Raw genomic sequence first — 16,168 nt, forward strand, 5'->3', positions numbered from 1 at the left:
CAACTATGATGTGGTGAATTGAGCAGAATGCTAGGTGAGAAGTGGAGCAAGCCTCACACGGGGAACTGCTGAATTTTGAAAAACCAAAGCCAACCCCTGCTAGGTTTCAATTTTCTACTGGTGTTCCTCTAGACTATTTCACTTCATGAACCTGTTAATGGAATACTTTATTTTCTCTCTCACTATCATTAATCACAGTGAAGTCCATCAATGGCTATCAGCCATTAAAGCTGAATGGAGCTGCCATGTTCAGATACATCCAAGTGCAAGTTGCTACAGACAAACAAGGGAAGGCTGTTGTCTTTGCCACAACCCTTCACAGAGGCATCTGCCTGGTCACTGTTGGAAACCAAAGGTTGGGGCAGGAGGATTTTGATTCTGATCCAGCAAGGCTGTCAGTCCAAATACCTACGTATGTGACGAAAATCAAAGTCCCAGTCATCCCCTTATTGTTTCTGCCAAGGGGGAATGCCAGATCAGAGGGCTCACTAATAGTACTTTCCTACTCTCTGGAAATCTTATAGCCCTGAAGTGCCTCAGTTTCCAAATCAGGGAGGTGGTTGTGGTTGTGATTATTTTATTAGAAGCTACACACCTCAGCTGAAAGCTCTTACTGGTTCAACTTGTTGTCAATATAGTTTCCCCATTCAGGAGTAGTCAATAGGATACCAACCAGTTGTAGTTAGACTACAACTCCCATCAGTTCCAGGCAGTCAGTCTTTCAGCTGAAAGTGCCTATTATCAATAGCTTAGGGATGCAGGTGGCGCTGTGGGTTAAACCACAGAGCCTAGGACTTGTTGATCAGAAGGTCAGCGATGGGGTAAGATCCCGGTACTCGATCTCTGCTCCTGCCAACCTAGCAGTTCGAGAGCACATCAAAGTACAAGTAGATAAATAGGTACCACTCTGGCGGGAAGGTAAACAGTGTTTCCGTGCACTGCTCTGGTTTGCCAGAAGCGGCTTAGTCATGCTGGCCACATGACCCGGAAGCTGTATGCTCGGCCACTAAAGCGAGATGAGCGCCGCAACCCCAGAGTCAGTCATGACTGGACCTAATGGTGAGGGGTCCCTTTACCTTTATCAATAGCTTCCCCTTTTGCCATACGTGAGGCAGCAGAATGTAAACTAAGACACAAGCATTCATGCATACTCATATGTTCACCACACAGACACGGCATGATTCCCCAAGACTGTGTCAAACTTTTTAATGAACTCCAACACCCTTTTATTTGCTTTTCCTAAGCACATTCCTGATCACTTCTGTTTGTATTTCTGAAAACTCTTATGTAAACTGCCAAGGAAATCATTTTGAATAGTAATGAAACTCTTACTTCCAAAGCTTGCTACCCCATGCCCATCCCATGAATTCTCTTGTAGCACTCTTTCTGCTTTTGCTCACTGTACTGTTTTCCACCTTGAGCAATAAGTTGGCTATCCAGATCTCTATTCATTCTGACATTCAGGTACTTAAGCCTAAGGCTCAAACATCTTTAGAAAGGTTGTGCAAGGTGATAATTTCTACTTCTGAAGACTGAAGCCTAGGCAGACAGCGAACTCTTATTTGTATGCTGCCACCTGAATACAAAACGCCAATTTTTTTAAATAATAATAATAATAATAATAATAATTTATTGCTTGCATAATGATGATCTGTCAGATTTTACCCACCCAGTGTTTGATGGATGGCTCTTGAAATTAGAAGAAGAGGATGCTTTGGTGTGAATTGTTTTTTAAACGTCAGGATAGAAAAGCTTTCTGGATACAATAGAGAATTTTCACTGTTATGTTTACATTAGAAGACTAGGAGAATAGGTGTGTTAATAGCAGCAGTGGGCAGCATGGTATGGTAGCATTGCTCACCCAACCTCCAGTCAGTCATGTCTCTGCTGCTTAGTGGGAGATAGAGGGAGAGGGCTGAGGCAGTGTAAACACACAGAGCCAATGTGCTGCTCCCACTGGTGTTTAGGGTTATTTCTTTGTACATGGAGGGGTCATGCTTACTGAACACAATGTGTTCCCTGAAAGGCATTCATTAGGTGACTGTTCACATAGTAAGTCCACAATTTCCACTGATTCCTATGGGGAAAATTCTAATGCATTCCCAACCACGGAGTTTTGTCCCACCCCCAAGAGAAAACAAACAAACCCCACCCAGGAAATGCTGAAAAAAATGCTCCGATTTGTCTCATTGCTCCCCCTCCTTCCCTCTGTTTGTTCCTCAGCCAACCAGCAAAAGGCAAACAAGTAAAAAAAATAAAAGCCCTTTGTTTGGATATCTGAATCCTCAGTGTGAATAGGGAGGTTTGGGTACTAATTCTTCATGCTTGGATAAGTGAATTTTCACCTAGTGAACATTCATAAAGTGATACCTAAGTGTATACACTAGACAGTAGCTTTTGTTTATTAAAAAAACCCCTTACATTTCCTTTGTACTGCAACATAGCACCCAAACTGAGCTGTGTGACATGACACCCATGTTGTTCAGGTTAACTGAAAGCACAGTCAAGATGGTGGTCTCTCAGCCACTTAGAAATACTCAATCTTTTTATAGTCTCAAAAAGAAAGAAAGAAAGATAAAAAGCTGAGCCTCCTTGGACCACTATATACAAGACTAGTGAGCTCCTTTTGGCTTGATGGGTCAAAAGCCCTGCAGGCTTTTTGAGGCAGCAGTAGAGCAGTGTGGTGCTACCTTTAGGAAACCCAAACGTACTTTATTCTGCTCCAAGGACTATATTTTATTGAACTCCCTAAAACATGTAGTAACAAGTATTTACCTGCAGTTTTTCTTTTACTCTTTATTTTATTTTTGAAAAACACACGACAGGAAGGAGGGAATCCAGGCATAAAATACCCACAGCAAAACTGTACAGTTCCCACTATAGCAGTTTATCTTAGCTGACTCAAGCCCAAAAATCAAATAAAAATGTTCCAAATAAATGCTTTGATACAGCACAAGTCTTTGAAAAGAGGTTAGGTTCATGTTCTTGAGGCGGGAGGAAACTTAGTCCGAGGTGATTATTTTGTAGTGTAATGTTTTAGGAGGACCTGAAGCTATGGTATCATAGAATCATAGAGTTGCAAGGGACCATGAAGGTCATCTAGTCCAACCCTCTGCAATGCAGGAATCTTTCTCCCAATGTGAGACTCGAACCTATGACCCTCAGATTATGAGTGCCACGCTCTACCAACTGAGCTATCCCATAGTAGCATTGATGCTAAGGGTGTTGTTTAGTCGTTTAGTCATGTCCGACTCTTCGTGACCCCATGGACCAGAGCATGCCAGGCACTCTTGTCTTCCACTGCCTCCCGCAGTTTGCTCAGACTCATGCTGGTAGCTTCGAGAACACTGTCCAGCCATCTCATCCTCTGTCGTCCCCTTCTCCTTGCGCCCTCCATCTTTCCCAACATCAGGGTCTTTCCCAGGGAGTCTTCTCTTCTCATGAGGTGGCCAAAGTATTGGAGCCTCAGCTTCACGATCTGTCCTTCCAGTGAGCCCTCAGGGCTGATTTCCTTCAGAATGGATACGTTTGATGCTAAGGGTAGAACCACATATTACACCAGGGATAGTTAACTCTGTTACTCTCCAGATGTTTGACTCCAGCTCCCATCAACCCAACACTGGTCAGGTATGATGGGAGTTGTAGTCCCTCGCCATCTGGAGGGCCTCAGGGTTCACCGCCTCGGCATTACAATGAACATGGGACTACTGACACAAATGGCCATCCCTATCAAGTTCTCCTTCTCCTCTGTAACATTTTGGAACATCCACCACACCTGACATCATCACCTGTGTTTCTTCACCCAACTCACTGCTACCTACTAATAGGAAAACATACCCAGTAATGATGTAACAACATGGTGTAAGTGCACCTAAATACAGTGGTACCTCAGATTAAGTACTTAATTTGGTCCGTTCTTAACCTGAAACTGTTCTTAACCTGAAGCACCACTTTAGCTTATGGGGCCTCCTGCTGCTGCTGCACCGCCGGAGCACAATTTCTGTTCTCATCCTGAAGCAAAGTTCTTAACCTGAAGCACTATTTCTGGGTTAGCGGAGTCTGTAACCTGAAGCGTATGTAACCTGAGGTACCACTGTATTATGAGGGAGAGGCAAGAACATTTGCTACAGGACATTCTGTTTCAGCATTGTGAAGTTCTATATGAAGCAAGTGTGGTCAATGCCTGTATCAGAGACTATGGGGAATTCCATGAATGCTACCCAGAGCTACACAAGGAGAAGCTGGATGTAAGCTGAAGAGTATCTAAGCTAGAAAGTTCTGAAGATTACACACATTGCAAATATGATTTATTTATTCACACTTGGAATTTATGGTGCGTATTCTCAAGCTTATTTCGAATGCTCAGCCAGACTGCAATATTACTGGGCGATCAACCCGACATAAAGCCAAAGTTCCCAATGCAAGCCTATGTATTTCTACTGGCATCAGAGTCTGAAGTCCTACCCAAATTTGTCATCGTTTGTATGAGAAATAATTTATGAGCTGGGGAAGAAAAATTCACACAAAATCATGTACAAGTACGTGCGTGTCTCTGTGTAGCGTTTAATTAAACTAAGCAATGAGTTACCATAGTCACACAGCAGTTTCAAATGTACTGAGGTTCAATTAGCTAATCTTAAAACGTTAACACATAGAAAAGAGAGAGTTGGGCGCAATTTATCAGATTCCTCTGAACAAGCTTAATTGAAACGAACCAGAGATCTACAGCTGTACTCTGATGCAACTCCTGTTCAAATTGAAGTGGCTTACACAGGTGAGATTCCCAGTAAATTGTTTCCCTTATTAGAAGCAAATGTCCTCACTTTGCCTGCCAAGCCTGTAATTAATTTTACATCTTGGTCTCAAGATGCTTTCTAGCACAGAGCAAGAATGATAAATCAAGAAATGCTGAATGAAAGTTTTAATGATCATTAGGGCTGTATCTGCAGAGAATTATCAGCAGCCATGAGCAAAGATGATGAGAGCACCAGAAGAAACTTGGAGGATCAGAATAAGGCCCCATCTGTCTAGCACCCCACTCTAAGCAGTAGCCAACCAGATAACAACATCATCAGGAAGCCCACAACCAAGAAATGAAGACAACAGTTCTCCACTACAAGCGGCATTCAAGGGTATACTGGCTCTCAACCTAAGTGGTACCATCTTCAAAATGTTCTCCAGAATCCATGAGGACTAGGGTTTAAACAAAATAAAACTGAGATACTCCAGACTGTCAGTATTTTGCAGGCGGGTTTCAAGCACATAACAGGAACTTTGTGCAATTAAAGTGGATTTAAAGTACTCTTTCACCGCAGTGCAAACAAAATCCACTTTAAAAAAAGAAACTGGCCTTTTGCAGCTTGGAAAGTGACCAGGAAATGCATGGAAAAGTGTGGAATGAATGAATGATTAATGGGATGACATATGTTGTTGTTGTTTAGTCGTGTCCGACTCTTCGTGACCCCATGGACCAGAGCACGCCAGGCACTCCTGTCTTCCACTGCCTCCCGCAGCTTGGTCAAACTCATGCTGGTAGCTTCGAGAATACTATCCAGCCATCTCGTCCTCTGTCGTCTCCTTCTCCTTGTGCCCTCCATCTTTCCCAACATCAGGGTCTTTTCCAGGGAGTCTTCTCTTCTCATGAGGTGGCCAAAGTATTGGAGCCTCAGCTTCAGGATCTGTCCTTCCAGTGAGCACTCAGGGCTGATTTCCTTAAGGATGGATAGGTTTGATCTTCTTGCAGTCCATGGGACTCTCAAGAGTCTCCTCCAGCACCATAATTCAAAAGTATCAATTCTTCGGCGATCAGCTTTCTTTATGGTCCAGCTCTCACTTCCATACATCACTACTGGGAAAACCATAGCTTTAACTATACGGACCTTTGTTTGGGATGACATATAAACATCTCCAAAGCAAATCAAGATGAATACCCATTGCCATATAACCTCTCCATAAACAAAGCACAACAAATACACAATGAAGACTGGATATAATCTAACCTGCAGATAAACTTTGTACAAGCACATCAGGCTCAATGCTCAATAAATAGGTTGTCTGGAGGAGCTCGATATTTAGCACCACATAATGAATCTGTTAATCACTAGAATAAGCCAATTCTTTATATGAAAGTATTCATTACTACAACATAGTGCTACCTTTTCTTACACTCTTCTCCCTCCCTCATTTTTCTTCATCTCAGATCCCACACACAAGCTTTTAAGCTCATCTCCACCTTTATGCATCCCTCTGCTCGTCTGTGACCTGGCAACCATTACATTTCTAGAAACAAATCTGATCGTCTCCCCAATTTATACATTTGTAATGAAAATTTAATGACTTGGGTCTTGTGCATTACTCCAGTGCATATTCAGTAATTATAATATATCTATTTGTGTTCATCAAATTATCGTTCCACTGGTATAAATGATTTTAAAAAATATACAGCATCTGCAGAAGACAAATTCTCAAACCAGGTTTAGAACAAAGATTACAGCACACTACAAGGAGGCATTGTTATCAAAGTGGGGGATAAAATATTCTGGTATCTTTAGTCTTGTAAGTTGCAAGGAATCTGGTGGCATGACTCAGTCCTCCATCTGAGCCTGTGCCTAAGGGATGCAAGGTAGAGAACCTGTCAAGCTAACACCAACCTCTTAGACAAAGGGTAACACAGCCTCCTGCAATGTGGTGCCATTCAGAAGGTTTGCCCTCCAGTTCCCATTATCCCAATCGACAGCCATGGTGGTTGATGGGAGTGGGGCACCAGGTTGAAGAAAGCTGGGATAACCTGTCATAATAACAAAGACGAGCCATGCTGGATTAGACCAATGTTCCTATGGGAAACTCACAAGCAAGACATGAAGGCAACAGCCCTCTACTGTTGTTGTTCCTGGCATCTGGTACCACAGCAGCACACCGTCTCTGAACCTAGAGGTTGCCATCATTCATTCAAGACAGCGCAAGAGTCTCTTGAGCAGCAATAGGCTACATCAAGTCATGTGACAAAGCCAGAATCCCTATAAAAAGCTTCCAGAGCAGGCTTGCCCTTTGCTTATTGCCTGCCACCATTAATGGCTGAAAACTGGTCTCTCTCCCTAGGCCTTGCTCCACTGAGTTAGCAGGAACTGAATCCAACATGGTTAAATTACCACATGCCATACCTTAGAACATACCCCTAAGGAATCCAGGCTCCCATTTCTGGTACGCAATCTATGTTCAAGAACTATGTCTGTGGTCCATAGTCCTGTTCGACCAGGATGCTTGGATTAAAGCCCACTTAGCCCTAATTTATTTCAAGGGAAATTGGCTCCAGACTCAATGCTCTGACCGTCGGCTGTAGATCAAGCTGCCCATAGCCTGTCATATTGCTGATTACACTGTTATCCATGCCCTGCAACAACTATTAGTCAAGTCACTAGAGGTCACCAATAATAATAAAAAAGTTTAAAAAGTAGCGCTGGAGTATAATAATAAAAAACCCTATGGAGAACTAAATGCAAAGTAATTTAAATGTACAAAAGCTGACCCACATTAGTGGCTGGAAATTAATTCTTCAGACACTTGAATTTCACACGCAGAAAATGAAAGGTCCTCGAGTTAATAATATAACTAAATACTGCAAAATGTTCCATATTACAATTACTGCGTAAGTGCTAGCCCGTTTTTCATGTTGCAACACATCAGTGGCCACCCAGGACTTGTCTGAAAAGAAATAAAAGCTCCTTGAAATGCTTGAGTCTAATAATATAATTTCTCAGAGCTGGTGCAGTGTAGTGGCTAAGAGCATGTGCTATGAGCCCGGGCGTTCCTTCATTCCAAAACCATCTCAGTCACACATTGACTAAGCCTGTAATCGTAAGCACGCTTACCAGGGAGAAAGTCCCATTGAACTCAGAGGGGACAGGTCTGAGTAGACTGCAGAGGATTGCACTGCGATTTAAAATTAAGAAATAATAAAAATGCTGTGTAATGCATCAAGTGATCATTCCACCAGGCTGCATGAATTCAGAGTGCTGGGGGCGGGCAGAAGATCACACAGCTCCTCCATATTTTTTTTTTAAAAAGTATCTTTGCACATAGAAAACTAGTATTTCGTGGTGGAGACCAGGCCAAAATCCATCTCCGTAACATTCTACTCTTGAATGACATAAATCTCCACCTGCAGTCAGAGGTGGTATATAGAAGTGGCAGTGGTGGAAGGAAGCAAGAATAAGACCTTGAGAATAATGTGAACATTGCAATAAAGAGGCCACTATACATTTCTTCATAACACAAATAATTCCACTCCCCCCACACAACCCCCCCAAACCAAGAGACAGTTTGCGTTTGTCAAACTTACTTATTCCATTGAAGCAAGTTCTCTCCCTATCTCCTAGAGCAGCTGGAGAAGGTGATGAACTGAGATTCAGAGAATATCCCTCCTGTAGAAAAAAGAAGACACTCTTGATGTGTTCATGTTCTTTTAAAGGTGCAGTTTTAGAGTAATGAGTCAGACTCTGATCTGGAAGACAGGTCCAAATGACTGCAATTGTCCATTTCAAATAAATTTAGTATTGTTTACTTAACCGAATATTCACAATCACATTGCGTTACAAACAACAGGGGGCGGGCGGGATGCAAGCAGTTTCCAGCAGTACAATTTTGAGAACATAATTATATAATCAAAAGGCATGAATGTCACGACGACGACAACCGTGGTCCTGTTGCCACATTTCTTTTGCCACTTTTAATTTCCCCATCTCTTTAATTTCCCCATCTCTTTGTATCTAATAAGCATACTATGCTTATTTACTTGCAGTGAAAAGTCCCAAGCAAACACTGTGGGATTTACTTATAAAATAAGCACGCATAGGAAAAAGCTACCAAAGAAATTGCCACTGGCTTCAATCTTGGATCTCCATCATCATGGCTGCCCTTTTGCTAGGAATCCCTCAGTTCTTCTCATTTTCCTGACACTCATTCCTTGCCCCCCCCAGGCCACAGGAACTTACACATTGGCTTATCTGCAGTTGTTTGGCCCCTGCTTAAGCAACCGCTCTTCCTTGCTCCCGGTGGCGATGCCTTTCCCCAGAGCTCTGTGTCATCCTAGCTGGCTGAGTTCTCTGTAGCCCACTTTCCTCCCTCCGGGCGGGAGGGGGGGGGGAACCATGGGTGGAGCAGAGATGAGAGAAAAAAAACCCTGGTTGGCTCTCATCATGGGGAGTCACCAGTGATAAACCAATCCAAAGTCAGGCCATGCCAGAGAGAAGACACTTTTAGGACAGCTGAAGTAATCGCCATGAAACCAAAGGTCAATTCAGTCTAGCTCTTGTATATTGACTAAAAGATTTTTAACCCACCTTTTGGTTCAGAACGTGGCAAGAAAAATTGACAATTAAAACTATATATACTTCGTATGTTAAATGGCCTACCCAATCTACATAGTAAAAATGCCGATCATTATGAGGGGAGGAGTGCGCAGTATGGCCCTTCCATAGGTTTTCCCAACCTTCAAAGTAGTCCCCCACTTCTATTGGCATATTTCTATTTGCATATAGGATTAATAACTTAAATACCTCATTCTACCTGCTCTTCCTCCTGTTCACGTCCTCAGTGTATGTTCTCATGCCCAGTCCCTGGTAATGCAACTGAACATCTTTAGGCTGTAACCCCTATTTTGCATCCTCTTCCAGCTATGATGCTGTCTTCATTAATATTATAAAGATTAAAGGGCCTTTGTTATGGTTCTTTGGCACACATATTCAGCTGACTCTCTGTGCCACTGCACACATTGAACTGCATGAGAATAAACACTGGCTTGTCCAATAGACTTTCTCTTTCTGGACGAAATTCTCAGACTTTCCCTGTCCAACGGAGAGAGTGTTGTCTGTCTGACCTACTTGTTTTATTTTGCAACTCTCAGATTGCCATAGAGATCCACCGGTATAATACACTGAAGCTTTACACAATTGTATCCCAAGTCTAACCAGCATCCATGCAGCCCAGTAATGCCAGATCAGAAATAAGAGTTCTTTCCGAGACTTGCAATCTTAGATCCCTTAGACAGAAATGCTAAGAGTTAAACTTAGCATCTGCAGGGCAGTTCTGTATTTGTCTACTCAAAAGTTAAGCTCCAATGAGTTGAATGGGAATTATTCCCTGGTAAATGCACACAGGATTGCAATCTTAATTTCTAAAACGGCCAGCGCTGATTTCAGAACACAGTAGAAGATGCAACAACAGCAGAAGATGGTCACCTATGCTCTGGTCAGTCGCATCACTGGTGCTTACAAGGAGGTGGGGCAAGGTGTGGTCAGTGATAAGATAAAGACACTCTGCCCATGGCCAGAGGTACTCTTACAATTTTACAAATTGCTCCAGGTTCTACATATCTTACATATTCTACATATCCTACATATTTCAGGTTACCTATTCAATCAGCTTCTATGGCTACCAAGTGGCTGAATTTGAGTCCCAGGCTTGATTTGTGTTTCTGGAAGCCACCTATGAAAATAACGTTAGTTGCTGCTGTATTGCTACTAGTGCTTTCACTTGGAGAGAGAGATCTCCTTGACTTGCAAAAGGATTCCCTCTTGATGAGCCTACCTTCAACAGTCATTTGCCAAAGGCTGAAAGACAGACACATGGGGTTGCTGTTGTGGGTTTTTTTAAATTAACACGACTAAAGGATTTTGTTTTTCTTCTTAAAACACACACACAGGGACAGAATTTTGTTCAAATTAGAATGTGTATTCTGTAGGCTCCAATCCTGCTTTTCAGTGATAAGCAGCATGCACAACTATAACAAAAAGTAACAGCAAAAACCACAATAGTGGCGAAGGACAAGCCATCGCCCCCTGACAGGCAACATGCTCCATCAAATTTCAAACGTCTGAAATATTCACAGCTTTGCTGTATGGCACAAACAAGTCACCTTAGCTGCATCTCATTCCTGCACTCCATTATGTTTGGTGGTGACTTTCACTACTCTCACCGAGATCTGTAAACACCACCACCCTGTCACAGAGTTAAGAACTTCAGAACATATTATAATCAAGAATAGAAATAGCCACGTCCCAAGGTTATGTCACATCACAACATGATCCCAAGAAACAGAAGCCAAGGTGTGGACTGGGACAACGCAGGCGCCAGCTGGCTCAGTGGCAGAGCACACACTTTGCGCGCTAAAGGTCCCAGGCAGTGGCAGACCTACATTTTGGGGACCCTGAAGCTCCAACTGTTATGAGGGCCCCTTCGCAACCAGCAATGAAGTCTGGGTAACCACTGTTATTTTCTTCAATGGGGTTGTTTACAACAACCTTTACAACACCTATGCTACTTTTGAAATATAGGTAAAGGTAAAGGGACCCCTGACCATTAGGTTCAGTCATGGCCGACTCTGGGGTTGCGGCGCTCATCTTGCTTTACTGGCTGAGGGAGCCGGCATACAGCTTCCGGGTCATGTGGCCAGCATGACTAAGCCGCTTCTGGTGAACTAGAGCAGCGCACGGAAACACCGTTTACCTTCCCACTGGAGCGGTACCTATTTATCTACTTGCACTTTGACGTGCTTTGGAACTGCTAGGTTGGCAGGAGCAGGGACAGAGTAACAGGAGCTCACCCCGTCGCGGGGATTCGAACCGCTGAACTTCTGATCAGAAAGTCCTAGGCTCTGCAGTTTAACCCACAGCACCACAAAAAAATCAATTTGAGTCATGCAACTCAAATTGTGTCTACTAGACCCATTTTTTAAAAAAAGCAATTGGACTAAATGTGATTTTGGGGCCCTTGCAGGATTAAGGCCCCTGAAACTTAAGCTTCATTAGTTTCACAGTAGATCCGCCCCCGGTCCTAGGTTCAACCCCTGACATCTCCAGCAGCATTGGGGAAAGTTTCCTACCTGAAGCCCTGGAGAGGAACTGCCAGTCAGTGTAGACATCACCAAGCTCAATCTTCAGGTACAATTGGGAAATCTTCTGTCCAAAAGCCTGGTAAGCTGCTACCAATCACTTTAGTGGAAAATGCTATGCTAAACTGACCAATGGTCTGACTTGGTCTGAGACAACTCCATATATTTTCAAAATAAGCAATATCCAAATTGGGGTATTGGCATCCTACTCTGCTCCCTGTCCTGAACCATGGGTGCAAGTCCTGCTGGTGTACACAATCCCACAGTAGATGGTAATGAGTACTCCGGCAGGCTAAAAAGTCCAAAGTCCAGTCAGGTCTCTGCCTCTGCAGAAGTTGGGGCACTTGGAGGTCAATCCTGCACAAGCACAGTCCTGACAAGCTCCTGAGTCCAACCAACACAGAAGTTGAGCCAGACCAAACTCCTTAGCTCTGCCTCCCTTTTGTGCCTTGCATGCTGATTGCAGCATCTGGGCTTGACGAGGCATGTGACCCTCACCTGTTCCAAGCCTACTTCAGCTGAGGAATCACAACCCTCCTCCCAGAGCTAGCGAGTTCCACCTGGCCAGCTAGAGGGCTGGGCTGTGGGCCCTGCCTGCCTCAGCCTCCTGGAGCACCCCACCCACTGCTTCTTACGCCTCACAGCCTGTCGTGTTTGAGGAGACAGGAGGCCCTCTGGCTCTGGTGATGGACCCTGCATCTCTGGTTCCTTTGCACTGACCCTTCTCCATTGCTCTATGACTATTTTCTAAACCAACCTCTTCTTCTCCATCTCCAGCTTGCCCCAGTGTCCCAGTCATGGCTGCGCTCCTCGCTGGGATCCTCTTCCTCCTCCCCACTGCCCAGCCAGTACATGACACTCCCAAGGAGCTCGGGGAGGCAAACATGGAATTTGTCCAATGCGACCTTCACAACCATGTTTAGCAGACTAGGCAAAGAAATAACTGGCTTCCTGGTTCAGACCAGAGGTTCCATCTAGTCTCATATTCTGTTTCTCAATCAACAGCTGGGTGGATGTTTGCGGAGGCACAAAGGCAGAGTATGAAGATGACAACCATCCCTTCACCTGTCCCAAGCATACGAGACACTGAGCTTTACTGCCTCCAAACTTGGAAGTCCCATTGAACTATCATGGCCCAATAGTAATTGGTAGAGCTATAAGTTAGTAACCAGTGGCCCTCCAGTCGTTCTACCAGGCCCATCAAGTGTGGCCAATCATCTAGGATGATAAAAGCCAAGGAACCTGAAGGGCTACAGCAGTGTTTCTCAACCTGTGGGTCCCCAGATGTTGTTGGACTACAACTCCCATCATTCCTAGCCAGCATGACCAGTGGTCAGGGATGATGGGAGTTGTAGTCCAACAACATCTGGGGACCCACAGGTTGAGAACCGCTGGGCTACAGGCTTCCCACCCCTGCTTAAAGGTCTCCTGAATTTGAGACCATCACCACATCCTCTGGTAAGGACTACTGAAGAAGCTGCCCTCCAATGAGGTAAACCACTGATCCATCCAGACCAGAAATGCCTACACTGACTGGCCTGCAGGTTTTCAAAGGAGGTTTTTTCTCAGCCCTGCCTGGAAATGCCAGAGAGTGAACCTAGACCTTCTACAAGCAGTGCAGATGCTCTATCCCTAAGCTATGTCCCTTCTCCAAATCTCTTTGGTGTCTCCACATTCAGGCTGCAAAGCTTGGATTTTGTGTTGAAGATGTGGCCCAACCTCCATGGGGGATGCAGAGGTCCCTCATGCCTTCCAGGTGCCGATGCCCTTGCTCCTCTGGAAAAGCCTACAGCTCTCTAACCTTGAGCTGAGTTGGAAAACCGCTCAAGCCGAATCTTGGCTTCAACCCCTGCAGCCGGCATAATGCTGATGTTAATTATAACGACAAGCCCATTAGCATTCATTCCCCGAGTTAAGAGAAGCAACACTTAAGACGGGCCGAGTCCCGCCACGGAGCCACACCTCCAAGCCAACTGCTGCCGCCGGAAAAGCACACAGGAAAGGAAGCGCAAACGTTCTGTGGATTTTGAACGCATCCAGTTTGCACAAGGTAATGATTGTTTGCTCATACATGCTCAGCAAGTTAACGACATCTGGCCTACTTGGGTTTAAAAATGCCTATGGGAATCAAAGTGAGGCAGGCAAGCAAGCAAGCAAGGACAGGTTGGGTTTTATATATTTTGGGACCTGAAGTCCCCCAAAGTGGTGCACAACATTTAAAATAATAAAGAATACAAACATACAGCAGCAACAACAATGCAAAATGAATTAGCAGCACTGGCCTCTACATGACTCATTGCAGTTGGCATGGAAAGATGGGGTGCAAAGGCTCTTTGCCAGGCTGTAAGAGGCAGAGTAAGCTAGGGAATGCCAAAATATGGTCTGCCATCCCTTACTGTTTCTAGAAGGAGAATGGTATACGATGCAATAATATATATTTTTTAGAACAAAGGTTTGGAGAAAAGCCTCCAGAAGTGATGTTACTCCCCTCCATCTACCACTCCCCTACAATTTCCTCTTCCTTTCAGGTTTGTATAAAAGCATTTCTCTCTTTCTTTTTCCAGGAAATAGGGATTGATGTTGCTCTATCATGACCCAGTCACTAGCTGTTATTTAGAAGGGACTCCCGGAGAGTAGTACATAGTCTTTCATCCCAAAGTCCATGGGCCAAGCACTCTTCCAGCCAGCTCTACCGTCTCCTCTAAGCAGATTGATGATGCCACAGTAGTGTTTGCAGCCCCAGAAGCGGCAGCTAAATTGCTTCAAGGGGACCTATTACCAAGTGAAGAGCAAATACATACATCAAAGCCTTGTGCCTTGAAGTCATCTTTCGTTAGGTTTGAACAATCACTCATGCACAGGTCTGCAGAACTACTTCTAGTAGTTCCTTTCAAATTCCATGCATACTTCCTAGTTGGAGTGCTGCATGCGTGCTTGAGAACCTCTATAAACCAGGTGCTTCTCCATATTGTCTTCCATGTTTGGTAGTCTGACTGTCCTCCTCCTCCTCTCAAACTGATTCATTGGCCAGCAGAGGTATTATCAGAAAGAGGAGAGGAAGCAGAAAGTAATGGACTGAGTTTCAAGAACTTGTGACTTTTCATCCGGGAGAAAGCACCCTCCCCAAATTCTTATGCAGCGTAGGAAATGAGTTATGGAAACCATAGCAAGGTTAACCAAGGACAGAGACTTGGCACATCAACAGCCTGAACATCAAATGCTTCCTCACAACTCTTGGCATGATTGCAGCAATGACCTGATTCAGTAGCAATATGGTGAGGAGCGGGTGGAGGCACACACAAGCCCTCCTGGTAATGTAAACTCTGCTACTCTTCAAACTGGCATGAAAGATTGGATGTCAGAACCAAGTCCAGTTATTCTGAGCTGCAAACAAGCTAGGTCTTTCATTTCCTAAGAGACCCTGGCAATAACCTTGGAGTCCTTTGGAGTTCATAAGAATAATTTTAAAAAGCATTATTGTCTCTGTAGAGTTGAAGCCCTCCCCTGTGTCCACAGAACTGATCAGTCAGTCTTAGTCCCCACTTCTTTGTCTCAGATTATAATGAATCAAGGACAGTATTTCTTAGGGATAGGGAACGGCTAAATGGAAAAGGAGACAGTTACACAATGAAACAAAGAAATGTAAATGTTTAGACCACGCTAGACCAGTCATGCAATGAAAGGGTCCCTCCGCCATTTGGGAAGCAGAGCTTCTAGTCAGAAGCAGCTTTTGTTTTTTATTTTTGCCATCAGTGTAATCCAGCAAGCTTTAGCTCGTCAGTATTAAATGCCAACAATCAACAGATACAGGCAAAACCTATAACTGCAATGGCACCCTGGGGAAAGCTGCATTTGTTAAATTTCTGCCTGTTGTGTTGTTATTGAAGGCATAGGTCCCTATAACAAAAAAGCAATGTTTAAAATAGAGCATACTTCAACAATGGCTACTTTAAAATAAGTAGTCCATTGAAAGCTCTTCCAAGAACCAGTGGTGCTTGAGTTATGGGAGTCTCCTCTTTTCAGTCCATTTTTTGAGTCTTCTGAAAAATGAGGCCAATGGGGAGAGAGTGACAGGTCCAAGGTGGTTTCCTGGCCTGGGCAGAATCAGCCCTGGCCAATGTCCATTCCTTATTACTTACTAGAGTTTGGAGGAAGGCAGCAGAGAACGACTCATTGAGATGAGGTGGCCTTGGATGCTGCTGCAGGTATGGTGTGCTAAGTATGGTGGGACCAAGAGACAACAGAGGGAAGGGATTATAACTTCCATTAGACACCATATAT

The 16,168-nt window shown here is 44.1% G+C and overlaps 1 protein-coding gene across 1 annotated transcript in view; it reads right to left on the bottom strand.

The window, feature by feature from the left end:
* The window catches only part of PHYHIPL (phytanoyl-CoA 2-hydroxylase interacting protein like), a 79,643-nt gene extending 70,537 nt beyond the window's left edge, over positions 1-9,106 (bottom strand). Inside the window, exons 1-2 of the mRNA XM_081913766.1 lie at positions 8,991-9,106; positions 8,339-8,420 (exon numbers count right to left, since the gene is read on the bottom strand). The gene's annotated coding sequence lies outside the window, so the exon portion shown is untranslated. The remainder of the gene's footprint in view (positions 1-8,338; positions 8,421-8,990) is intronic.
* Between the last annotated feature and the right edge of the window lie 7,062 nt (positions 9,107-16,168).

This window comes from Podarcis melisellensis, assembly GCF_964234715.1.
Source record: "Podarcis melisellensis genome assembly, chromosome: 5".
NCBI classification, from domain to species: domain Eukaryota; kingdom Metazoa; phylum Chordata; class Lepidosauria; order Squamata; family Lacertidae; genus Podarcis; species Podarcis melisellensis.